Source organism: Aedes albopictus, chromosome 3, assembly GCF_035046485.1.
Source record: "Aedes albopictus strain Foshan chromosome 3, AalbF5, whole genome shotgun sequence".
Lineage (NCBI taxonomy): Eukaryota > Metazoa > Arthropoda > Insecta > Diptera > Culicidae > Aedes > Aedes albopictus.
The window spans coordinates 61,982,528-62,009,045 of record NC_085138.1 but is presented as its reverse complement, the minus strand read 5'-3'; positions in this window follow the sequence as shown (position 1 = coordinate 62,009,045).

The following is a 26,518-nucleotide window of genomic DNA, read 5'->3' as shown; positions in this document are numbered from 1 at the left end:
AAATAAAATACCTATTTGAAATTAGCAAACTCTTCCACCTTCTTTACCCAAACTCTGCTGGAGAAATTCTTAAATTTGGATCCAGATATAACATAAGATTAGATCCCATGTATTTTCTAGATTCCCGGAAGATTTTTGTTTTCTGAAGAAAGGCCTCCTGGTTCATTACCTGAAAGAAAGAGAACGAAAGAAATATTAGTGATATCTTAAGTATCGTCAAAGTTCAATGTGCTGATCAATGCGGAAAATTTTATTTCGCCATATCTAAATTCAACCACCTACAGCTCATTTTAGAAGCTGAACCTGAGAATATGGTATATGAAAAACTTGTGCGGCTAGACCAGTTCTGCAAGAAAGTCACAAAAAAACGCTATTTTTCGAATATTGAAGGTAAATGTCACGGACTACCTTTGAAAAATGCCAAATGATATTCACCTTGAATTTCATTGGCATTTTTCGAAGGTAGTCCGTGACATTTACCTTAAATATTCGAAAAATAGCGTTTTTTTTGTGACTTTCTTGCAGAACTGGTCTAGCCGCACAAGTTTTTCATATACCATATTCTCAGGTTGAGCTTCTAAAATAAGCTGTACTGCCCATGATCGCATATCAGTCCCATCTTTGCTGGGTTTCCTATTCATATGGGACAATTATGCGATCATAGGCAGTGTAGGTGATTGACGAAATGAATTTTTCAGCACTGGTGCTGATTGCTTAATGTTTAATGGTTGATACAATGAATTCCTGAATTAAGATACTTGAAAAATCTTTTGACAGCTTCACTGGGTATTTTTGTGACAGCTCCCTTGTACAGTTGTTTGTAGATTTTGAGGTATTTTTCAGTATTGATTACTGATGATGTGTTCCAATTTTGGATGTTTTGTATAATGAATTCAGTCCGTGATAGAGTAATTCAGCGGTTTTCAGATCGTGCACCGCGGTGCACTTGGTGCACCGCGAAACCATGACAAATGCACCGCAACACTTCAAAAAAGTGCATGTTGAAGTTTAAATTTAAATTCATTACCTATTTCATGAAAAACAATTCGACTTAATTAGAACAACTGAACTATTGTAAGGTGCTCCAAGGAATTGAGAGTAATATTTCCATTATTCCAGCCGGCGAGTTAACCTTGCATCCAGCAAAAACCGTCTCAGATATTCGCAAAGAATCATGGCACAAGTCTGCCAAAACTTTCCTAATAATATCATATTTTTCCAAGAACTCGTAATGGATGTTCACAAGTACTTGCCCTACAAGGCATCAGCAATGTATCTTCAATGAAAAACTTCAGAAGAAATTTTACTAATGCTTAATATCAGAGAAGGAATTTATCTCTGATCTCGAAATCAGGTGAACACACAACTCCTTCCGAATTGACAAGAGTGCCTGGAAGGAATTTATTAAAAATATTGTGAGTATATGCCAAAGTTCTGAAAATAAAGCTGTCATGCTAGAATTTTTTCAGAAATCCAGTAAAAGTTTTGGAAAAACGTTCAACAAAAATTTTCTGGTGACGATTTCCTAACCTCAAACCTATCTGTCCAACGAACGTAAATTCTTAAATTTTGTCATCAAATTAGCTCGTAGTTCGTAGAAAAAAACGAGAATTGTCGTTTCCGTCCATTTTCAATTTGATTCAGATCCTGAATTCTCCGCAAATTGCAGTTTTAGAGTCATTGAAGAGGGAAAAAGAGAGGTTACGAGACGCTACTGCTAGAAATAATTCAGTAGTCTTGGAAGGACTTCACCGAGGTTCTTAAAAACAAAACACTACTAATTCGGCTCAAGTTCATTCAGTATTTATAAAGATCTTGTCTGAAAGTTTCCAAAAACATTCTGAGCAAGAAATATTCGAAGTCGAATAACTGTGACACTCCACTATGCTCCGATAAGTGATGAAAAAAGTAAGAAAGTAAGAAAAAAGTAAGTAAGTATCATGTCATAATTGGTGGGGGAAAAACTAATGACGAGTGTATGAACCTTGGAATTGCTATGAAAAATTCGACAGGTTTTTTGACGAATTTGGAATTGTTTTTTTTTAACAATATTGAACATGTGCACCGCGGAGCGATTTATTTCCAAAAAGTGCACCGCGAGCCGAAAAGTCTGAAAACCCCTGGAGTAATTAATGTACATATCCGCATCCGAGTTGCAATTACTTTTTTCGCTATCAGGAGAAATTTTCGGGACATGTATTGTCCGTTCGAAACGAATCCACCGCAGCAAGAAACGGCAGCACGAAGACAATGTTATTGATGAAGCGCAGGAGAGCATGAATCGGAGCAATATGCGGAGGTTTTATGCAACTTTCAATAGTGCGCGACACTAGACTGTGCCAGGGTCCGACATGTGGTATGTCCGGGTAGGAAATTTAATGACAAGCAAAATAATGATGACAGTCAGATAGTAGGATCAGTTCGAAAATTTGTTAAAACTGGAAACTGGAGGGACATCGCTCACGACTGACGAAGGTGGTGCTCTATTTACTATACCCTCGGCGCTAGAATGAAGTTACTTTGTAGCTAACTGAGTATCAGGGAAGGTTGATATTTAGAATATCAACACATTGCCCGGGCCGGAATTCACCTGTCCACGTTTGTGGTTTATCCGTGGTGTCAGGAGTCAGCAGCAGCAGTACCACCACCACTGGAAACGAAATAAAGCTTTATGCTAATGGTCGTCGGTTGGTCGGTACGCTGGGGCTACTACACTGAATGGCATATCAAAGTGGCAAAAGCAGAAGCTTCAATGCAATGCAATGGATGAGATCGGTATGCTCGATGCGCTCGGCTCCTCGTCGTCGTCGCGGTCTATTGGGGAGCTCGCCTTTTGGGGTGGAAATGAAGAACGATAGGGGTGAAACTTATGGAGCTGGGCTACGGGTTAAAGCTTCTGAATAAGGGACTGGTGAGAGTGTGCTTGGATGTGACATAAGAGCTTGTAATAGGCTTTACAATTGGAAGAGGTGGATTAGAATTTATAGCGTGTAGTTGTATGTGGCGGTTGCCTCGACTCTTAGTTGTTTCTGCTACAATATATGGCTACCACTGCACCGCACCGGTTCGTTGAGAGGATCTTTATGAGTTGAACTGAGTGGAGGGGTGTAGGTGTGGCTGCATGAATTGGAGAGTTTTATGGGTCCTGTGAAGCTCCGCCCGCCCGTTGGGTGCAATGAACCGGCCGGGACAAGATGGATTGGCTCATAAAATGAAATTTTGCGGGGGGTACAAAATCGGCAGACCCAAGGGCAGACCTGTTGACAGAGCTCTGATCAAGGATAAATACAATGTGTGTACGAGTACGATGAGCAAGTACAGTTGAAAGTATTGCTGTGGAGTTTAGTATGGCTGATGCAGGAGATAACCCATAGATCCGAAGTGGTAAACGCGTGAGTAACTGAGGAAACAGTTAAAACAATAGATAAATTTCTAGTCGAAATTCACGTCAATGGTTATAGTAATGGTTGCTAAATAAATTCAAATTGCTACTCTTTCTTATGTAAATTACTGTCTATTTAATCAACTTTATTAAACGTCTTCTGCTTTCCCACAAAAAAAAAACCACCATAATGAAGTGTGTTCACCTTTTTGCACCCAATTGAAACGTCCCACCGAATGACACTTTCTGACGTAGGCAAACCCAAGAAGAATCTTCTCGCCTCCTCCTGGAAAAAAAACTCGTTCATGCACATTTTTTTCCATCCTCTAGAAAAGATATCCATTTCCCTTTTCTTAATTCCTCCTCCCATCCCACCCTGCAAGAATCCCGGCTCGAACCGGTAATTGAAGTTCTTCTCATTAAAAGCTACCTATCAGGCTGTTCCAGGATAGGCAACTTTTTTTTCTCTCACATAAATATTCAACATGCTGTAACTTTTGATAGAGTGCATCAAAAAATCTCAAATTTTGACTGTTTATCAACCTGTTATATGTGCATCATTGGTATAAATTTAGGCTCGATTGAATAATTTTTCGCGAAGTAGGAACCGTTCTGGTTAAACACTATTTTTTAGACAACTCCTTTTTGAGCTGTCATATCTCGGAAACCAGGGAACCGAATTGAATGATTTTTTTTAACGATTATCAACAATATATTGATACTTAATGCACCGTTGTATGTAATATTTTCACACGGCGAATTAAGTTAAACCGGGTTGAAATTTTTACCCATATAGAGGAAAATAAGTCAAATTTACAATACTACACAAAAAAATACTAAATGTGTTCTTCCTTTAATCTAAATAGGTTCTATTGTATCTTAGAGGTAACTTGAGAACAGAAGTGTAAAATCTTTGGACATCAACACTAAAATTTATTGACATTGACTTAAAAAAAATACATTTTTTCGAGAAAACTCCAAAAAGTGTCAATCCATGATAACTTTTTCCAACGTTCAAAAAGTATCTATGTTTTAATAGTTTGTGAGGCATTTGTATATTGTTAGTGTACGTTCAAAAATTCATTCAATTCGGTTAACTGGTTTCCGAGATATGACAGTTCAAAAATGAGTTGTCTACAAAATAGTGTTTTACCCGAACGGTTCTAACTTCGCGAAAAATCAATCAATCGAGCCCTAATTTGTGCCAATGATGCACATATAATAGGTTGACAAACAGTCAAAATTTGAGATTTTTTGATGCACTCTATGAGAAGTTACAGCATGTTGAATTTTTATGTGGGAGAAAAAAAGTTACCTATCCCAAATATTTTGGCCATCCCCTGTACATTGTCGATGATCGTCCTCCCTGATGGCCTGGAAAACGAAAACTCTCATTCCGATTCACATCACATCGGGAGTTTGTCTTGCTTCAGTCCGTCGTCGTCGCCGTCGTCCACCACATGCCAGGCCTACCTAGGCGGACTGGGATGCTAGGACTCTAAGAAGAAAAAGCCGAAGATGTTGAGGAGTCGAGGAGTTCCAGTGATAAACTTTTTCCGCTTCTAAAGCGAGAGCACTCGCTCACTCACTCACTGATTTTCATCCGGTTCCACAGCACACCACCATAGGTTGGCCGACCGACCACGGCTTAAATTCTTGCAGAGCCGGTACGTTGATGCAGATTGACTGACTTGTGGGTCAGGGACGTAGGTAGGTAACGGGAAAATGTAATCATTTGAGGACTATTTGAGGAAGCTAAATTCAGAAGCTCCATCAGAAAACACATATGAATTTCCTACAAATAAGTACACCCGATTATTTTTTTGCACGGGTCTGGTTTTTGCTATAACTCAGTCATTTTTAACCGATTCTCATGAAATTTTGTACACTGATAGTTCTAAAATTTCATGAAAATCGGTTAAGAATTGACTGAGTTATAGCGAAAACCAGACCCGTGCAAAAAAAATAATCTGGCGTATTCAAATGTACAAGAATACAGAGTATAGGAAAAGTAGGTGTCAGGCCATTCGGCCGAAGGTCATTAGGCCGAAGGCCATTCGGCCGAAGGTCATTAGGCCGAATGGTCATCAGGCCGAATGGTCATTGGGTCTTCTTCTTGCCGTTACGTCCCCACTGAGACAAAGCCTGCTTCTCAGCTTATTAACTGAGAGCTTCCTCTGCAAATGACCATTTTGCATGTGTGTATCGTGTGACAGGCACGAAGATACTTTATTGATGCTGAATCTACTGATATTTTACCCATGAATTTTTCCTTCTTTTAAATATAGGCTGTTCTTTCTAGTATCATTGCTGAAATAGTTTTTGGCGCTGAAACTGCTGATATTCAATTCATAAATTTTTCCTTCTTTAAAACATAGGCTATTCTTTCTAGTTCCATTGTTAAACTAGTTTTTGTCAAAAATTGTTGGAAAAGGTAAAAACAACGGCTAACTTTCAATTCGTCCTGATGACCATTCGGCCTAATGACCATTCGGCCTAATGACCATTCGGCCTAATGACCTTCGGCCTAATGGCCTTCGGCCTAATGACCTTCGGCCTAATGACCCAGCATCGGAAAAGTAGTGCGGCTGAATCCCTTAAACAGGTGGGCATTTTTTTACCGTACGGAATTGGGCGGAAGGGTACCAGATTTTTATGAAACTTTTTCCACAGGCTGGGCTCATGGATATATGAACAAAAAATAATTGAGAAAAACTCAGGGTCGCCTATTTTCCCGGAAAACTCAGGTTCTTTGTTTTCCCCTGACACTACTTACTTTGAAAAATCATAACTCAAGAACGAAGCATCATAGAAACAGATTTTTTTAGAAAATGAAAGCAAATTTCCTCAGGAATCCAAAAAAATATGAACTGGAAAAAGTTAACCACAAAATTTTCCACAGTTAGGAAAATTCGTAAAGAAAGCCGGGAAAAAATGCCCAAATTTGTAAAAAATATTAAAAAAAAAAACATTTTTTTGAGAAGGTTATTCCATAAGCTTTAGTCGCTGAAATTTTTGGAATGCACTTTTTATTCGTTTTTGAATTATGGCCAATTTTGTTGAAAAATGTTCAAATGTGTCATATAAGCCTTTTCTTTGAGAAATCATAACTCAAGGACGAAGCATCGTAGAAACAAAGTTCTTTTAGAAAATGAAAGCATATTTTCTCAGAAATCCGAAAAATGATTATATAATATATGCGTACATGGATATTTTTCACAAATTTGACCATAACCCAAGAAAGAAAAAAAAAGTCCGTTCCAAAAATTTCAGCGATCAAAGCTTATGAAATTAACTTCTCAAAAATATTTTTTATTTTTTGAAAATTTTCTGCAAGTTCGTTTTTCCGGCTTTTCTTTTTGAATTTTCTCAACGGTTAAAAATTTTGAGAAAAACTTTGTCCAGTTCATATGTTTTCTTGATTCCTGAGAAGATTTGCTGTCATTTTCATTAAAAACTTTTGTTTCTACGATGCTTCGTTCTTGAGATATGATTTTTCAAAGAAAAGTCTTATATGATACATTTGGACATTTTTCAACAAAATTGGCCATAACTCAAAAACGAAAAAAAGTGCATTAAATTTCAGCGATTGAAGCTTATGAAATAACTTCCTCAAAAATATTTTTGTGAAAATTTTCCACGAGTACGGGCATTGTTTTTCCGCCTTTTCTTTACGAATTTTCTCAACTGTGGAATTTTTTTTTAATTTTCAAATTTAGAGATAATTTTGAGAAAAATAAAGTTTCCTGGCGGGATTCGAACCCATGACTCCGTATTTGCTAGACCGGCATATTAACCAACTAAGCCACAGAACGCGTTGAAATTCTGGGCTCGGTCGCCCAAATTTAAGGGCCCACACAAAATTTCGCTTCACGAATATAAGTGTTATAATAAGAAATATTGAAAAAATATAGTATACAGTATACAAAACTGTCTACTGCAAGATGTAAAGTTTTATCTAATTCCCGTCTATGTAAACACCGACCAGTAGGGAAACCAACATATTTTGAACACAGCAACACACCAACATTTGTTGGACATATACGGCAAAAACAAATGAAAGTGTCCAAAATAGGGAAGTGGAACCATCTCGGCAGGGGTCCTATTGTGGGCACTTTTCTGCTATAACTCAGTCAATTCTGAACCAATTGACACAATTTTTGGAACACGATGAGACACGTACAGTGTCTAGGCGTGTACAAAATTTCAAGTCAATTGGTTTGGAATTGACTGAGTTATAGCGAATAGTGCCCAAAATACCGGCCGCAGCCCAAATGGTTCGCTACCCTATATTGGCGTAACGCTGTGTCCAAAATACGTTGATTCCCCTAATGATTGAATTTATTCTTGTACCTTGCCTAACGTCTCATTTCCTATTAGATATCAATTACTAATTTAAAAATAAGCTTCCATATCCCGTTAAAATATGGAATTATCCTTAACCATCCTTTTGCATCACGTTGGGAACAGCTCGCTGGCGTAGTGTACAATTCGGGTAAAAAATGACCGTAATGCCAAAGGAGGGCTGAAATAATAAGATTGAACAGTTGTCTCTCGAATTATGCTTGACGAAACATGTCTATTTCGGGCACAACCTGCATTCATTTTCCGGCACACCTTCTACGTGACACTATGATACATGGGATGGTAAAAAATTATACACTCGAACCTCCATTTAGGTCGAATCCATTTAGGTAAAATCTATTTAGGTCCCTCCATTTAGGTAACGTTTCCCAAATGGAATCTGATTGTGTTCAGAGCAGTTGGAGTGTTTTAGATTAGGGATAAGGTTGGTTTAAGAGAATTAAGTTGCAAGTGGAGTAGAAGGGAGTTCAGGGCATGCTCAGGGGGAGCAATGAGGGGGGATAGGGTTGGTTTGGGACTGTTTAAGGTTTCCAAAGAACTTTCTTGAGCAACCTGAATCGTCTAAGAAACGCTTTGAAGCGCCGCTGAAATCTCTCTGAAGCTGTGATGCAAAATGTATTCTCAGAAACTGTAGGCCCCCTGAACCCCTCTCAAAATCCCCTGTAACACTCCTGAGATCTCCCGAAACCCCCATAAAACGCCTGTGTGACCCCTCAAACACCCGTTAAAAATCGTGTGAAGCTTCCTAAAACGCCCTCGAAATCCACCTAAAATCTTCTCGGACCCCATGTAACGCACCTGAGACCCTCAGAAACACCTAAGTCGCGTCTCTGAAACTCGCTAAAAATTCTCTGAAGTTTTCTGAAATGCCTTCGGAATCCCCCTAAAACCCCCTCGGACCCATGTAACGCACCTGAGATTCTCAGGAACCCCTAAAACGCCTTCGTAACGTCTGAGTAACACCTCTGAAACTTGATAAAAATCTTCTGGAGCTTTCTGAAATGCCTTCGGAAACCCCCTAAAACCCCCTCGGACCTCATGTAACGCCTCTGAGACCCTCCCAACTTTCCATCAGTGATTTCCATGAATCCTTTAGAAATTTCTTCCAGAACTTCTTCCGGCATTCTTTCAGGTACTCCTCCCAAGAACCATTTAGGAATTACTTCTGGATGTTTTTAGAAATTCCTACAAATATTTCTTGCGGCAATCCTTCATTGATTTCTCCTATGATGTCAATGGTTATTTCTTCTCGGGATTACGTTTAAAATGTCTCCTGATTTCCTGATAATTAAAAACTTCGCATTGATTTCTCCTTGGAATTCTTCAGACTTCTTGCTGAGATTTCTTTCAAGATTCTTTTATGGATTTCGTTTGGATTTTTTCTTCTGGAATGCTTTCTGGGAATCATTGATCCTTCTCGGGGTTTCTTTATGGTTGCTCCTAAAATTCTCTCAGGGATTACACCAGGATTATTCTGTCACACAATCTGCCAGAAATTCCTTCTGGAATTCCGTTGGCTTGTCCTTCTTGGAATCCTTCCAGAATTCCTTTAGGAACTCCTCCCGAGATTCCTGCGTTCATATTTTTCAGCTCTTCTGTAGATTCCTTTCGTAACTCATCCAGAGATTCTTGAAAGATTATCGTAAGTATTCCTCCCAAAAATTATTTAGGGATTCTTTTAAGGTTTCCTCCTGGATCCTTTCCAGGATTCCTCCAGAAGTTTCTGCTGCGATTCCTTCAAAAATTTTCCCCGGTTGTCCTTTAAGAACTAATCCTATTTTTTTTTCGAGATTCCTCCCCAGATTTTGTTTTAAATAATTCCATCAGGTATCCTTTGAGGGATTCTTCCCGGAATTTCTTAAGAGAATCCTTTAGGAATTTCTTCAGGGATTTTCCAAGATGTTCTCCCAAGGTTTCTTAAGGAACCCTTTCGGGATATCTCCGGTGATTTCTACGGAGAACTCCCACATTAATTTCTCATGGAATTCCTCCAAAGATTCCTTCAGGGATTTCTCTTTGATTCTTTCTGAGAACTCTCCCGGGATTCTTTTGGGGGATTTATCCAGGATATTCAAAAGAACTCCTTTTTAGATGCTTTCAGGTATTACTTCCAGATTTAAAAGAGATTTTTCAAGAAATTCTACCGGGTTTCATTCATGAATTTCTTCCGGGATTCATTTGGGAGTTTCGGCCAGGATCCCTTCATTGAGTCCTCCCGACATAAGACAACGAAGAACACACGAATCACCAAGTTGTCCAGTGGAGAATTTTCCGTTTCACGGATAGTTTTCACCGACTGAAGTGGAAATCGAACTCAATCTCGATTTTTGTTCACAATTGATTCATCTTACCTCCCCTCCTCTCTCGCATCCTCCACCCGAAAGCACACAGCTCTGGTCCGCCAAGGCTGCTGGATTGGAAAATTTTCCATATCTATGCAAATGCTCATCTCTCGCGCTCTGGTTTCTTAGAGCTGATTCCAACAATCCACCCATCCTCCATCATCGTCTCCGTAAGTTTTCCTTAGCCAAAATGGAAAAGAAAACTTCGCTTCGCCCAGAGGCCCATCGAGTCATCTCATAGGTCGGATGGCTTAGCAGCGCCATCTCATAACAATCCCATCCACGTGGCGATAAAAACGCATAATCGCTCCCGTTCAGTTTCCTTTGAATTAATATTAATGGTTTTTCCGTTTTGCTCTCGCTCTCGCCCTCGACATTTCTATTCACAGGTAAAGCACTCCGACAGTCCGCGAGCACAAGCGCGAACGAGTTTCGATTTCCATACTTAGCTGATGCTGCTACTAGGTATAGGTACTGACTGGCAAACAGGACGAGGATAAATGATGAGCTGTTTCCGCTCCACCGTTGCGTTGCTGGTTGTGGAGCGCCATTTAATCGCAATTTATGAGAAACCCGCACCGCACTAAGCCAGTCCGCCCAACCCACCCGGTATCCTCCGTCGTGCACAGTCGGCACATTTAATGTTGGAATTGGCCACAAATACGACAAGTACGCACATACAGCTCATAACTTACATTAGTTCCTAACCTTCACTAGAGTAAGAAATTGATTGAAAAAGAACTTTTGATTTCCTTTAAACTTCACAGCATGGTATAGACAACCCAAAGTAATATGTTTGAATCTCATAGATCATAGACTTCCAGATGTCATTAGAAGCTTCGTGAACCCACAAAACATAGTACTTATATATATGTACTCGATGAAACTTTATCAATCTTTTTTGTGTTACAGCTTATACCTAAGGCTTTCACATGCAGCTTCGTTTGTGGTTTTATATTCACTACAAATGATATGAAAAATCTGTATATGTTCAGAGTATTATTTGGAAATTTATCATATTTTGATCAATAAAAGTGCCAAGTGTTTTCAACTTTTTTAAGCTCTCTTAATGTAATATTTTTATACAGGACCTACTAAACTATACATGAAGAGTAGGTCCTATGGATTTTTCGTTCAATTAATGCACTTTTATTGGTGGAAAACGTTTGGCAAATTGTATGTGCAAAACTGGTATTTTTGTTTAAATATCGTCAACAACATAAGCACATTTTTCATATTTTTGCTGCATATGAAAGCCATAGGTTTAAGCTGGAACACAAAAATAATTGAAAAAGTTTTATCGAGTACATATTGAGATATAATGTTTTAAAAATATGTTCAAAAATATTATAAGTATTACTAAAAGTTCTACAACGTTCAGAAAACTTATTCGATGTCGCTCAAAATTTTATCAATGGAGCATTAATATATGATTCATGATTGGTCAAAATTTCTGCGTTTTTGATTGGCGTATAAAAAAGTTATAAACATTTGAATGAAATATTATTTTGACAAAAAATTTGCTGTACGGATAATTGTTTGATACACTGTACTTTCATTTGGCATTTACTTTCACAAATTTAACTTATTTTTGTTATATGGGTCTTGAAACAGTTCCAAGATCCTAATTTTGACCCCATTAACCTACACCTTCGACCACTGTCCACCGTGATCCGACATCATTGTGATTGAAATGTTGCTAAACAAACTTTGCGTATAACAATGAGATTGCCGCATGCTGATGACGAAGATGATGGATTGAAGGACGGACAAACCGTCCAACGTCAGCGAGTGGATCTGCGCGCCGACCGTGGATCCATGATCCACGTTATGAATAATTATTAGGCTAACGTGAAAGAAGCTTTCGGGGGAAGATGAAAGGGAAAGCTTTGCTCGGCCTGCTGCTGCCGGTGGTGTGGTTTCGCTTTTATGACAGACTTCAGTATGCAGGAATGAGGTATAACTGCGATGCAGTACGGTTGGATGAGTAAGCTATGACGGTTAATAATCAACACAGTCAGTGTAGGAAGATTGATGCGCATTGTTTAGGGATTCTGTTTGTGTGGCAGGTACAAAGTAATCGCCTAAGTAAGATATTCTGATGATGAGGGGCTGATTATATCAGACATGGTACTTTTATCCTCTGAAGGTATTGTTGACAGTGAACTTTAGAAATGAAGAAAGTTCATATTGGTTAGTCTTACGTGGTGTGCGATCCTGGAAAAATCCCAAAAAAAATCATCGGTACAATCCTTGGAGAAATTAACAAATAAATTAAGCAAGCAATGCTTTATCCGATTTATGAAACATTCACAGGAGTTCCTAACAGGACCTTGAAGACATTTTGAAGAATCTTTTGATAATTTTCAAGAGAAAAAATATTCAAGAAATCCATGGAGAAATTCCCGTAGGAATTTTTAAAACGGTTTCTGAAGAATTCCCGATGGATATCCTCTACATATAGGTTTCATATGAAGTCTTCATATGAGACTTCATATGAAGTCTTAGTCTTTCATTTATCACCTTAAGGATGCTTCTGGGAATTCTTAAAGAATTCTTGAAGAAAATGACAAGTCCTAGAATGAATCCTTGGAGAAACTTCTGAAGATTGTTTTTTTTTATTTGATAAGATACAGTATCTGTTCCAGTATGCAGTAGTGCACCCTTAAACGCTGTCTTCCTCTTTCTCACAGGTAAATCGACGTTCATTATGCCCTTTGTTTATATGTTTTTCGAAGAAGTGAGGAAGACAGCACAAAAAGCACAGGCTCGTACGGTCCCATTTTTTATACGATTTTTTGGACGAATTTCTGGAGGAGTAATTCTTGAAGTCCGGGGAAATTCGTGACTGAGATGCTTGATGGAAATTCAGAATGACTTTTCAAAATGTTTTACGAAAGTTTTTTGAAAAAGGTTAATCAAAAATCACAATATATTTTTTTAGAAGTATTCCCGGAGCAATGCTAGCAAATATTCCTTGGGGAAACTTCTACAGTTAATGGATATTAAAGAATTCGTTGGATGAATTCCAGAAGGATTTTCCAAAAGAATTCCTCCTCAAGTTCTTTGTAGGGATCCTTGGAGGATTTTTTGAATTATTATCCAACGGATTATTTGGAAATTTCCTGGAGGAATTCTAGAATGAATCACTTAGTTAAACCTTAGATAAACTCCTTAAAGAATCATTGCAGATTTTTTTTGAAAAACAAGCGTTGCAGTTATTCTTGAAGGAATTTCTGGAAGAAATTCTTAAAAAATCTTCAAAAGAATGCCAAGATGAGCAATGAACGCTTGAGGAAATGTCAAGATAAATTCATGAAGAATCTCTGAAAGACTAAGGTGAGGGAATAATTGAGAATATCTAGAAGAATTTATAGACAAAAACTTGACTATTGCGGAAAAATCATTAAAGGAATATTTGGAGGATCTCCTGGAAGAAACCATGGAGGAGTGTTTGAAGAAATTCTAGAAGGACTCCCCTTCTTCTGGCAGAATTCCGTTGTAATTTCTTGGAAGAATATCTAGTTCTAAGAGAATCATTGGAGAATTTCTTATAGTGATTTTTTTCTGGAATTTGTTAAGAATTCTTTGAAAGATCTTATAGATGACTCCTCAGAGATGTTATCAATAGAATCCTAGGTGGACTTCCTGAACAAATATTTCGAGAAATACTCAATGATGTCTTAGCAAGAATCTTTTGAAGTGCTCTGAAGTACTTTTGTAAACATTCTCGGAGACAACACTGTAATTATTCCTGAAGAAGTGCTTAGAGAAATACTGAATACTATCCTTGCAATAATTACTTGAAGACAAACTGTTCTTCAAGAAACATTTCTGAAAACGGTAAAGCAATCTTTGAAGAAATTCTAAGGATAACTTGGTACAATTTCTAAATAAATTGTTCAAGAATGTTTTCGACATAATTCTAAGAAATAAAAAAAAACTTACGCTCAATACTTCAGGATGTATCCTTGCAGAAATCTCCGAAAAAATTCATAAAACAATGCAGAAAACAGTTTGTATCCTTGCGTCAGACATTTAGCCACCTCCGCCAACATCACGCTAATGCTGAGTACAAAAAGCGAGATTTCTTCAACGTTTTGTACAAAATACAGCAGTACGTTCTGTCGAGAGCTACATGCAAAATATCTACATCTGTAATTTTCATGGGAGGCCATAAATTTGGTTCCACACCGGGCCCCCAAATTTCTAGCTACGCCACTGATTGTAGTTTGATTACGGCTATACATCAAAATAAATGTTTTGAGAATGTGTTGGTACAGTCGCAGATGAGTCTAAAGTAAGTCCTAACTGTGCTAAAAAAATCAGCTGGGTTGGATAGAATACAGCTGAGACAATACGGTGGGCGTAAATTGGGTGGTAGCGTCCAATAGGAGGCTCGACTGTATTCGTAGTGACAGTGCAATCGCCTCCCGGACAGAAGGGAATACCTTACAAATATCACGCAAAGAACAACCTGTGCTCTAATACCTAAAATTGTTATCATAATATTGTTCTACAAAATATTATAAGAACAACACAATGACAATTTGAGGTATTTGAGTAGAGTTTGGTATTGGTATGGTATTTGTTGATTCAGCAGTGAAATAACTGAAGAACATGTTTTGCTATTATATCATGGAGACATCGAACCAATGCACAATTTAATAACAAAACATATTATTGCTTTGCTATTCAATACCTTTTGGATAACAAATACAGCACTCAAAATTTTAGGTATGCCTTCATTATTGAAATAACTTTATTTGTGATTTTCTAGGTGTTATTCATACAAAAATATGGTATTCATTTTTGTTATTTTGCCTTTTATGTCCACCTAATATAGTATTTAACATTACCTTGTTATTCAATTGCTATTCTTTTCTGCTCGGGCTACACTGATCACCGCTTGCTGCTCCGACTTTCGGTTGTTCACAACCACCACCTCAGTTTTGTGTTGTCACTCCCACCGAGAACTTTAAATACACATCTTGTCGTACATTTCATAACACCGGACCCAGGATGGAGCCTTGCCGGACTGTTCAGGTTATGTGAAAGCACTTCCGACCCTCCTCTGCATCGCACTCGTAAACTAGTACTCGATCCTGGCAGATACACTTTAATAACTTCCGACTCACCTCTGTGTCGCACTCGTAAACTAATACTCGATCCTGGAAGTAACTTCCGAGAATGTTGTACAGGTACCCGGGTATCGCAGAAGCGCAATTGTAATAGCCGCACAACTGGGCTGCTATCTCGACTGTCTTTGTAACCGACAAGATAGCGTCTACACGGTGCCCCCACAGACCGTTATTATAAAATAAAAATGTCCATCAAAACTAAGTTCAGGGGTCGAATCCTGGTGCCATTCTGCACCTCTGGGCAAATTTTTAAAATAATCCCTAGGAGGAATCTCGAGAAATCTCGATTTGATGTTTTATACAAAGAAATTTCAAAGAAATCCATGTTCAGATTCAACAATATCGCTTAAATACCTACAAAAAAGTCCCCAAAGTATTCAAAGTTGTAGCAAACCAGTATATATTTACCAACGCAACTTTTATTATACATATTTACTACTCACCCAACTCTATTAACTGACTAAACTGACATAAGTATGTTTTTTCAAGCCATGCATCGGTTTTAACGTAAGCATTAAAAAGCGATTTTTCCCTATTGTTTTATGAACATATTACACATCTCAGTGTTATACATTAAAATTTTCCCTAATTCTACAACATGTTTACTATATTACGAGGAACCAACCCTCCAAAGACCACAAAGGGATCTAAGATATGTGGAAAAAGTTATTGACTGAAAACCGAATAGTATGGAAATGCTGTTTAACATGTAAGGAATAACAATAAATAATCAAATCTCGTCATTTTATCGATCGGGTAAGGCTTTCCACGAACTTCGCATCGCTTTGCGGTCTTCGGAGGTCTAATTCATCGTGAAGTTTGCTACAGAAATCATTCATCGAATTATTTTTAGGGACCAAGGGGTGAACCCAAGCGATTTTTCATTGAAGAAGTAAATTTTCTCATAAATTCGTCTGAAAAACTAAGAATAACAGGCGTAAAAAAATAGTTTTCTCGATCGACCTGATATTTTGCACAGTTGATATGGGACCAAAATGGAACTCAAAAAGTATACAAGAACTAGAGTTTTTGCATTTTTTATATTTTCCCATATAAACCGTGTCCCATGTTATTACATATACGTCGTAGTTTCCTGTTCTTCCAAAATTGGTGTACTATTAGATCTTTATTTAACACATATTTCTCAGCAATTTTCTAGTGTTCATGTGCAAGAATATGTAGCACTTTTCATAACAAAAATGTTCAAAATTCTAGGCAAAGCAAATCAAAGATAATCGTACACACCGTAGTTGCTACTTTGTGATTGACCATAGTTGCACAGAGAATCAATGAAAGCAAGGCTTGGGACTAGCTAACCATTCTCAATGTGCACAATTCGAGAGTTCAATATTTGAAAGTCAATAACGGCGCTGGCCACGTCCTTACGGTCATCGGATCGATTATGTGTCATACTCGCCCCATACAGGAGCAATACATTTACAGCAAGGAACAATACAATTACTAAACACTGAACGCCCCTGTTCAAAATGCTAAGCAATATCGAAAAAAAGTATAAATTTGTTTTCGACTATTGTGACTGAAAACGTTATTCATTTTAAGAAAACTGCCTTCAAAGACCTACTCCAGTTTTTCTAACCCTAACGTTGATAATCAAAAGCACACATGACAAGCAACGTCTTTTGCAACGTTTTTTGCATCTTTTTTTCTGATTTTTGTATTACTGCCAAATGATTGGTAAGTCAGTTTAATCAGTTAATTTATTTAGATGAGTAGTAAATATGTATAATTGAAGTAACGTTATTAAATAAATACGGGTTTGAAACAACTTTGAACACAAGTTTGTGTAGGTATTTAAGCGATATTGTTGAATCTGAACATGGATTTCTTTGAAATTTCTTAGTATAAAACATCAAATCGAGATTTCTCGAGATTGCTCCTAGGGATTATTTTGAAAATTTGCTCAGAGGTGCAGAATAGCACCAGGATTCGATCCCTGAACTTAGTTTTGATGGACATTTTTATTTTATAATAACGGTCTGTGGGGGCACCGTGGTCTACGGTCGACCAGAGGCTTCTCGAGGCATGCAGCCTCACCAAAGAAATAAAAAAAAGCCGATAGAAATTTGACCTGGCCAAGGCGATGCGGGGACCCAAGATGGAGATCTTTCACTTCACCGTTATGAGTGCTCAGGACTGAAAGTATGTATTTTGTTTTGCATAATCATGAAATTTGATATGTTGTAAGACAGGTTTCATAATTTTTCGGTAACTGGTCACATCTCAGGTGGGCTCCAAGTTCTTGGAACATCACGGGGTGGTGACCAATACGCCAAAGTCTTTTGAACTGTTATGTAAATTCTGAATAAATACCCTGTTAAAGAACCACTCTATGTGAGCAGAGACGAACTAATTTCAATTTCTCAAAGTTAATCTCGATTTTCAACGGAAGGAACGTACATTGTATTCAGCCAGCTTCAACACCCCAATAAATGACCTGTTGGTTGCTGGATGGGGATCAGCTCTACAACTTCTACACATGTGTCCTTAGCAGACAATAACAAGTCCAACCCGGGGCACCCCAACCATTCGAAACAGGGCGCAAACAGACGAGACTTCGCTGCAACCAACAAACGACTGTTACTGTAAGGTGCCATTTGGAGTTCTTCCGGGAATTGCTACCGTCACCAACCAACAACTGAGGGTTGCTGATGTTGTTGTTGTTGCTGTCAGCTTCACCCCCAATAACATCATCATCTTTCAAAGTAAGGGAGCTCGTATTATTGTTAGCACCACCGCACCGTACCGGCGGCGGCGCTGGTCGATGAAAGTAACGATTACAGATTCCGGCGGGGTCAAGCAGGCGGAAAGTTGAAGTTCATCTTGTAGCACCCGGCGCAATAATGCAACATGGCGGTGGTATCAGACAAGGGAAAGTTATGACCTCCAACCTCCTCGGAAAGAACGGCTCTTCTTGCCGGTTGCTGCACATAAATGGCGAGGGAAGTCAGCCCTATTCAAGACTTCAAGTTTATCGGAGAGCTGCGTGGTTCTCGTGAAGGAAAGGCATACAATGGCACAGGAATGTTTGCCCATTGTCGTTGTGTTCCGGAGCTTTTGTGCTGTTGCGAACGTTCTGTGAAGTGGAGTAAAACTGTTTGGTTTTCGGGGGATCGTTGGTGACAATTTTCAACAAATCCTAAAAAAAACTGTGAAGATTGCGGGGTTATAACTATTTAGAATTTAAAAGAACTAAAACTGTCCTGAGGGGATTGCTGGAGAAATTCCAGATGGGGTCCCTGGAGGAATTCCTGATGGGGTTCCTGGAGGAATTCTTAAAGGGGTACCTGGAGTAATTTTTGAAGGGATTTCTGGAGTAATTCCTGAAGGGCTTCCGGGAGAAATTTCTGAAGGGATTCCTGGAGGAATTCCTGAAGGGATTCCTGGAGGCATTCCTGAAGGGATTCCTGGAGGAATTTCTGAAGGGATTCCTGGAGGAATTCCTGAAGGGATTCCTGGAGGCATTCCTGAAGGGATTCCTGGAGGAATTCCTGAAGGGATTCCTGGAGGAATTCCTGAAGGGATTCCTGGAGGAATTCCTGAAGGGATTCCTGGAGGAATTCCTGAAGGGATTCCTGGAGGAATTCCTGAAGGGATTCCTGGAGGAATTCCTGAAGGGATTCCTGGAGGAATTCCTGAAGGGATTCCTGGAGGAATTCCTGAAGGGATTCCTGGAGGAATTCCTGAAGGGATTCCTGGAGGAATTCCTGAAGGGATTCCTAGAGGAATTTCTGAAGGGATTCCTGGAGGAATTCCTGAAGGGATTCCTGGAGGAATTCCTGAAGGGATTCCTAAAGGAATTTCTGAAGGGATTCCTGGAGGAATTCCTGAAGGGATTCCTGGAGGAATTCCTGAAGGGATTCCTGGAGGAATTCCTGAAGGGATTCCTGGAGGAATTCCTGAAGGGATTCCTGGAGGAATTCCTGAAGGGATTCCTGGAGGAATTCCTGAAGGGATTCCTGGAGGAATCCCTGAAGGGATTCCTGGAGGAATTCCTGAAGGGATTCCTGGAGGAATTCCTGAAGGGATTCCTGGAGGAATTCCTGAAGGGATTCCTGGAGGAATTCCTGAAGGGATTCCTGGAGGAATTCCTGAAGGGATTCCTGGAGGAATTCCTGAAGGGATTCCTGGACGAATTACTGAAGGTATTCCTGGACGAATTCCTGAAGGTATTCCTGGAGGAATTCCTGAAGGTATTCCTGGAGGAATTTCCTGAAGGTATTCCTGGTTGAATTCCTGAAGGGATCCCTGGAGGAATTTCTGAAGGGATTCCTGGAGTGATTTCTGAAGGGATTCCTGGAGGACCGATGTGCCAACTTTCACCTGACCGAATGTATACCAAACCAAAGCAACTCCACTTTACGGTTTCTTTCGCGACTACATCGGCCCACTTCTGGAGAACTGCCGACCCACCATCAAAAGCACCATGTTTCACGTTTATAAATATATGGTTGCCACTCTTGTAGATACACCGCCGTCGCAGCTCGTGTGCATGTGCTATCCCTATCCTAGTGTTCGCACTGACTGGAAAGATGGAGATGTTTTTCTCTTTCTTCTCGGTCCCCTGCACATTGTGGAGTAACAAATGCAAAAAAGGCAACCAAGTGAAGTCTTTTGTTTTTACAAAGCACGGTCGTTGGCGTTGGATGGTGACGACGACGCCGAAGACGATGGTGAGGTGGAGCGCCCGCTCACGTGATGCGGAATGTTTTACGAGCGGAACTTATGACAAGGACCATGATGATGACTTACTTGGGCGCAGCGCTAGCGCGTGGCTGGCAGCTGCGGGAAAAGATATGGAAAGGCGGCGGCGGCATGGCAGCGCAGCGATGATGCCACTTCAGAATGCAAGGGGTGTAAATAAGAGTCCCTGCCCGGAAAGTAATTGCGATGGGATGGAAAATTTAAATGAGTTGTTGGGGACGCGCTTGGAATGTTTTGTGGACTGGATACAAATTGTTTGGAAGAGTTGATGGGAGTTTCGTGAATGCTTTTATCATTTATGTCGGGACTTCTATGAACTAGTGTGTTGTAAGAACTCTATTGTCATCATTTTCTCAAAGAAACAAGCTATTTGGGACAGAATCTGCTTCTCAGCTAAATGTTCTATGAGCACCTAGCCAGATGACTATTTTGCCTTTATATTCGTGTGGCTGACACTAAGATACTCTATGTCCAAGCAAGTGAAGACATTTGCAGTACGAAATGTTTCTTGACCGATCGAGAACTCTTACCTACATACATACAGCTATGCCATAACCATGTTTTCCTTAAGGCGTTTGCACTGACAATTTTACAGCGAACTACCAATACTTCAGCTGAATTTCGTTAAACATGGTGGGCTTTATTGGCGCAGTCCAGCGCCGCTCACCATTGACAGATGCATAAAAACTCAGCATATGGTTTCGATCCATGGTTTCCTACGCTTCAGTAATCATACTCTATTCGTGTTGCCGTTGCTTACTGCGGCTAAATTCCAGGACAATCCCTGAGCTTCTCATGAGTTGGGATAGTGCTTTTTTGTATTGATGCGATACTCAATAACCCCATTGTTAGCACAGCTCCGGACCACTCTGCGACAGCGCAACCAGGGCGCATCATGCAGCCCACACAGGACGAGACAACTTTGGTGGATAGATGAACATAGCTGTTAGTGAGTATGTTGGGGGGAAGAAATAAAATGTGAAGGCAAACATTGTACATAAAAACATTCAAATTATAAGCGGGAAGATCAGCAAAATGGTTTTGCAAAAGGAACATAGGATATTGAACTAGTTTGAAGATTAGTTGCAGTTCAGAGTTTGGGATTCTTTATTGAACTAAATGAACAGCTGTTACATACCGTGATAGAAGGTAGTATTTTGGTAACTTTCTAAGACTCAAGGTGAGCTATATGCATATATGATTTATTATCTAAAGTTCAATGTTTGCCTGGCCTGTACGATTATGTTGGAAACCACCGCCCAAAAAGGAGGAATACGAGACCATCAGACGCAAGTTATTGTAAGTATAGATAAGCTAAAAAAGAAATTATTACTTGTTGTGGTTCTATTATTCCAATTATATTGAAATTAACAGTTTGAAGGTGCTGCTGTAGAAATTAGGTTTGGTTAAAGTGGTCCGATTTCGAACAACCTCATTTACAATTCACTGTATGGTTGATAATATTATATCTTATTGTTTTTGCATTGAACTTCTATTTATTTTTTCCCAGTAATTCCTGATGAAAATCCACATGAGATGCCTTTAAAAAATCTTGTTGTAATGGCTTGCTGGGTTTGGTTTAGGAATTTCTGGTGGAATCCATCAGGAAGAAAACTTGCTGGCATTGTCAGGCAACTCATGCTGGAACCCATCCCACAAAATCTTGCAGAACTCCTAAGAATAATAACGGAAGTAATCTCAGCTGGATATGGTTGAGAGATCCAATTAAAAATTTCTGAAGAAACCTTAGTTGGAATTCCTGAAGGTATTATAGGAGGAATTTCTGCCGGTATTCTTAAAGAAATTGCTAATGGAATCTTTGGAAGAACCACACAAAGCTTGGAGAAGTTTTTCTTTGAGCAAATCCCTCGAGGTGTCACGAGAAAAAAAAATCGAGAGGAGCCCCAACAGGCATTCCTGGAGAAATTCCAAGAGCATTCAATAAGAGATTTCTTCATTATTTTACTAGAAATACCTGATAAGATAACTCCAGATTTACAATTCACTGTATGGTTGACAATATTATATCTTATAGTTTTTGCATTGTTGCTTTACCATGATTTCTATTGTATTGTGTTCCTCCAGAGCTTCTATTTATATTTTCCCAGTAATTCCTGAAAAAAATCCACATGAGATGCCTTTAGAAATTCTTGCTGTAATTGCTCTAGCAATGCTGCTGGGATTGATTTAGGAATTTCTGGTGGAATCCCTCAGGAAGCAATCTTGCTGGCATTTTCAGGCAATTGCTGCTGAAATTCCTCCCAGAAAATCTTGCAGAACCCCCAAGAATAATTACGGAAGAAATCTCAGCTGGAAATGGTTGAGAAAACTCATTAAAAAATCCTAAAGAAACCTTAGTTGGAATTCCTGAAGGTATTGTAGGAGGAATTTCTGCTGGTATTCTTGAAGAAACTGCTAAAGGAATCAGTGAAAGAACCACACAACTTCTTGGGGATAAACCCATAAACCCGTCCTTCCCAATTTTAATTTTATTTTATTTTTTTTTCAATCCTTAACCTCGAAACAGCCGCGAGTACTTCGGCTTCCCAAACTAACATAGTCTTAAGGCAGTAATAAATTGTAAAATGTAAAATCAATGTTAAAACAAAAGATTTCGGCTCAGTTATGCCCATGTGGCGCCAAGTTTAAAAATAAGTTAAAAAAAAAAACTTCTTGGGGCAAATCCCTCGAGGTTCCACAAGAAAAAAAATCGAGAGGAACCCTATCAGGCATTGCTGGAGAAACTCCAAGAGAATTCATTAAGAGATTTTTTCATTAATTTTACTTGAAATACCTGATAAGATTACTCCGGATTTTTTTTTCTTGTGACACCTCAAAGGATTTCTCCATGCACTCCCCCAAAAACTCCTCTTGGTATTTCTGTAGTAGTTTTCCAAGTACCAGCTGGGATTCTTCCAAGAGTTCCTTTGGAATTGCCTCTGGATATTTTTGATGGAATTCCTCCAGCAATTGTCGCTTTTTTTGCCATAGATCTTTTCATGATGGAACTCTCCATGCATTCCAAAAGCTCATTCAGATATTTGTTCAAGGAATTCTTTTAAGCATTCTTACTATAAATTCTCTTGAAAATCTTTTGGATATTTATTTTGGGACTTCTTCAAGAAATCATGCATACTGGGATCCCTCAAAAAAATTCTGCTGCAAATCCCCAAGAACTCCTGGAGGATTCCCAAGAGCAATGCCTGCAGAAATAGCAATTCTGTAGATATCTGTGCAGAACTAGCATAAAGTTAAAAATTACAAAAATTAAAAGATTTAAAAAATGCTTTAGATATCCCATTCCTCCGAAAATTCTTCCTGGATTGCTTTCTGGGATTCCTTCTGAAGTTGCCCAGAAGTAGCTGCTGAGGATTCCTTCAGAGATATTTTCAAGGATTGCTCTACGAATTCCCCTTGGAATGCATACATCCAGAAACCTGGTGCAATCCCAGCAAATATTTCTAGATGTAATCGCAGAGAAATTCTTGTATGAAACCATAGAGGAAACCTTCAAATATAAAATCTCATATGGCCGATAAACTAGATAAATATGGCAATTTTTATAAGAATTTCTTTGAAAATTCGACAATGTCTAAGGATTGAAATTCCTTTGTGGATTTCGTCTGTAATTTCATCGAAAGTTCCTTTAGCGATTCCAACTAAAAATTTCAGAAATTCCAGTGGAATAGTCTGAGAATTTTCCAAAGGAACTGCCGGTTACTATGCAGTTTTTTTTTATTTCAGTGCAATATGGCGAGCAGATTCTGATGCTCATTTCTTCGCGAAGTCCTTAAGTAATTCCTATGAAGAGCATTGTCTTTGAAGAATCACTACCGAAATTCCATTAGTATATTAATTACAAGGTCCTTCAGTTTTTTTTTTCTTATGATTTTTTCTATTGAAATTTCATCGGCAATTCAGTTGAGTTTTCAGTTTCAAAAGCTTTTATGGAAATTCCATCTGCAATATCTTCGAACATTTCACAGGCACATTTTTGGAAATCTCTTCTGGTGTTTCTGTGATGGTTTTTTTTTTTTGAGAATTCCTGGAGAATTTATTTGTCTATTTTTTGGAAATAGTAACTAAATAGTTTTTTTTATTGATTTCTTCTGTAATTCCTAAATAAAACACATTCCCAGAGGAATGGCCGGAGGAATTCACAAAGGAAATTCCGAAGGTCTTCTCAAAAACTATGTTGAAAGAATTGTTGAAGGAATTCCTAATATTTTGCTTGAATTTTCAAATAAATGGCCGACAGAATTTCCAGAGAAACTAAAGAAAAATGAAAATAAATTACCGAAAATTCTTTTAACCAAATCAACGAAGAAATTTGAATTAATCAGATCACAAATTTTCCAAAGAAATTGTTGAAAAATCCCTTAAAGATATGACGAAGCAGTTATAGGATAAATATAAAAAAATAAATAAAAATACAAAGATATAACTGAAGCATTATTAATTTATTGCCTTTTTTCAGCTACGAAACATGTGTCAGTCGAACTTCAATATCAACATTCTGAAACAATCAGCTACTTTGGTAATGTTTTTGGCAATTCTTTTGGAACCTCCTTTTGAGAAAATCATCAACAATTACTATAAAAATTTCTCAAGCAAATGCCTTAACGCCTTCGGGACGACTTTTTTCACCAACCTCGCCGCTGTAGAACGCGTCAGCAAATGACCCAACCGTCCTGAAAGGGTTAAACATTTTCCACTGGATTTTTGTTTTGAAAAAACCTTTGGTAATTCTATCAGATCTCTTTCGGCTATCTCTTCGGAAATAAATTTGGAAAACCTGTGAAAATTCTTTTATAAATTTCTTCGGAAATTCTTTCGGTTATCCTTTAGAATTGTTATTTAAATAATTAGAATTGTTTTCGGCATTTTCTTTTCTTTGGATTACTTGCAAATTCTTCATAAAATCGACAACCTCTATGAAAATTTTATCGGTTTGTTTTCTATGACAGTTTCTTCAAAAACTCCATGGGTAATAGATTCAATTTCCAAATCCCTTTGACGATTTTTTTAAAAGTCATCATTCCTACTACTTCTACTATGTTTTTTTATCTAATTGTTTGAAAATTCCTGCAGAAATTTCAATTAGAAATTTCTGAATTTCCAAAAGAATTTCCTGAGAAATATTCAACGGCCATTCAATAAAAAAAATTGAGAGAATGTTCAGATAAATTGAAAAATAATTTACCAAAGGGTTTTCCTACACAATTTTCGAAAGAATTTTAATATTTTACAAAAAAAAAAATGCGAAAAAAAATTCAAATAAAATGCGAAAGGAATCCATAAATGATATGCCCAAGCAGGTTTCACAAGAATTAATATGGATGCAATAGAATGCAAAGGAATCTCAATAAAATTTCTGAAGAAATACTAAGTTTTTGCATACGATTTCAGCTAACTAAGCCACCTCATGAAACGTGAAAGCATGAGATGGGAACTTGGGATGAGCAGAGCTTTGTTCAACAAAATTACCTTAGTAAAAGGAAAATGATCTTTTGGTCTTTGACATCTACACAAGATTAACATATACATGTTTCCAAGAAATTGCCAGCGAATGTAAAAAGCATATTCATGAAGCGTTTCCAGTTTACTCATTGCAAGTCCATGCTAATGATACCAATAATTCCAACTTTCTCTTGTGAATCCCAAATCAAAAGGTGATAATTACATTTCATCAAACCGTACTCCAACTTGCAAGCGTACACTGAAAACCTCATTTGCTAACTTGATTTGATATCATCAGAGTAATGTCAGTGAAACATCCAAAAGTATCCTTCAGGAAAACTTACCCTGCTAGCATCGCATCCAGGCATCGACCGGCATATATCATCCAAGCAGAAAGCCACTCACCCGGCTCAACACATTCGTTCGTGCTCTCGAAGCTTACATAATCACGTTGGGAGAAAAACAGAAGTTGCCTTCACCGGTTTCTCCGAAGTGAATGATGTAGCATCCACACAGTCAAGCCAAGCATCTCATTTTCAATTTACATTTCAAGCAACTCCGGACCTGATACACGGGAGCGTCCTTCCCAGATTAAACCACGTCGAGGTTTGGTACGGGAGACCTGGCATGTTAGTTAAATCCTGGCGAACCGTATGTTCCTATCCCGAAATGCGAACGCGCTCACCTGAGCGACGACCAACAGGAGCGAGCGCGTTCTTTATCGTTTCAACCCGAGCGAGCTTCGCCGGTCGGTCTTTTCGCACGGTGGAAGCCAGTAGTCCCACCAAGAGACTCTGAACTGAATGAATTTTAATTTTCATGAATATCTAATAATTGGCGCAAGAGCACATATTCGTACCCGTCCAGCAGACAGGTGGTAGAAGTCAGCTTGTGGGCGCGCGCAGCCCAACCCCCTTCATGTGGATCTCAAAGGGGTTCCTCTCTGGGGAACACCCCAACTTTTTACCACCACCGTGAATCGGGGTGAACACAATCTCTTCATCAATTTTCCAACCAGTTGTGAGGCGCTGGCGCTGGCTGGTGCTGGCGCTGGGCGCTCTGGGGATAGTGTGAAATTCAGGTCAAGCGCACTCGGGATACTTGCA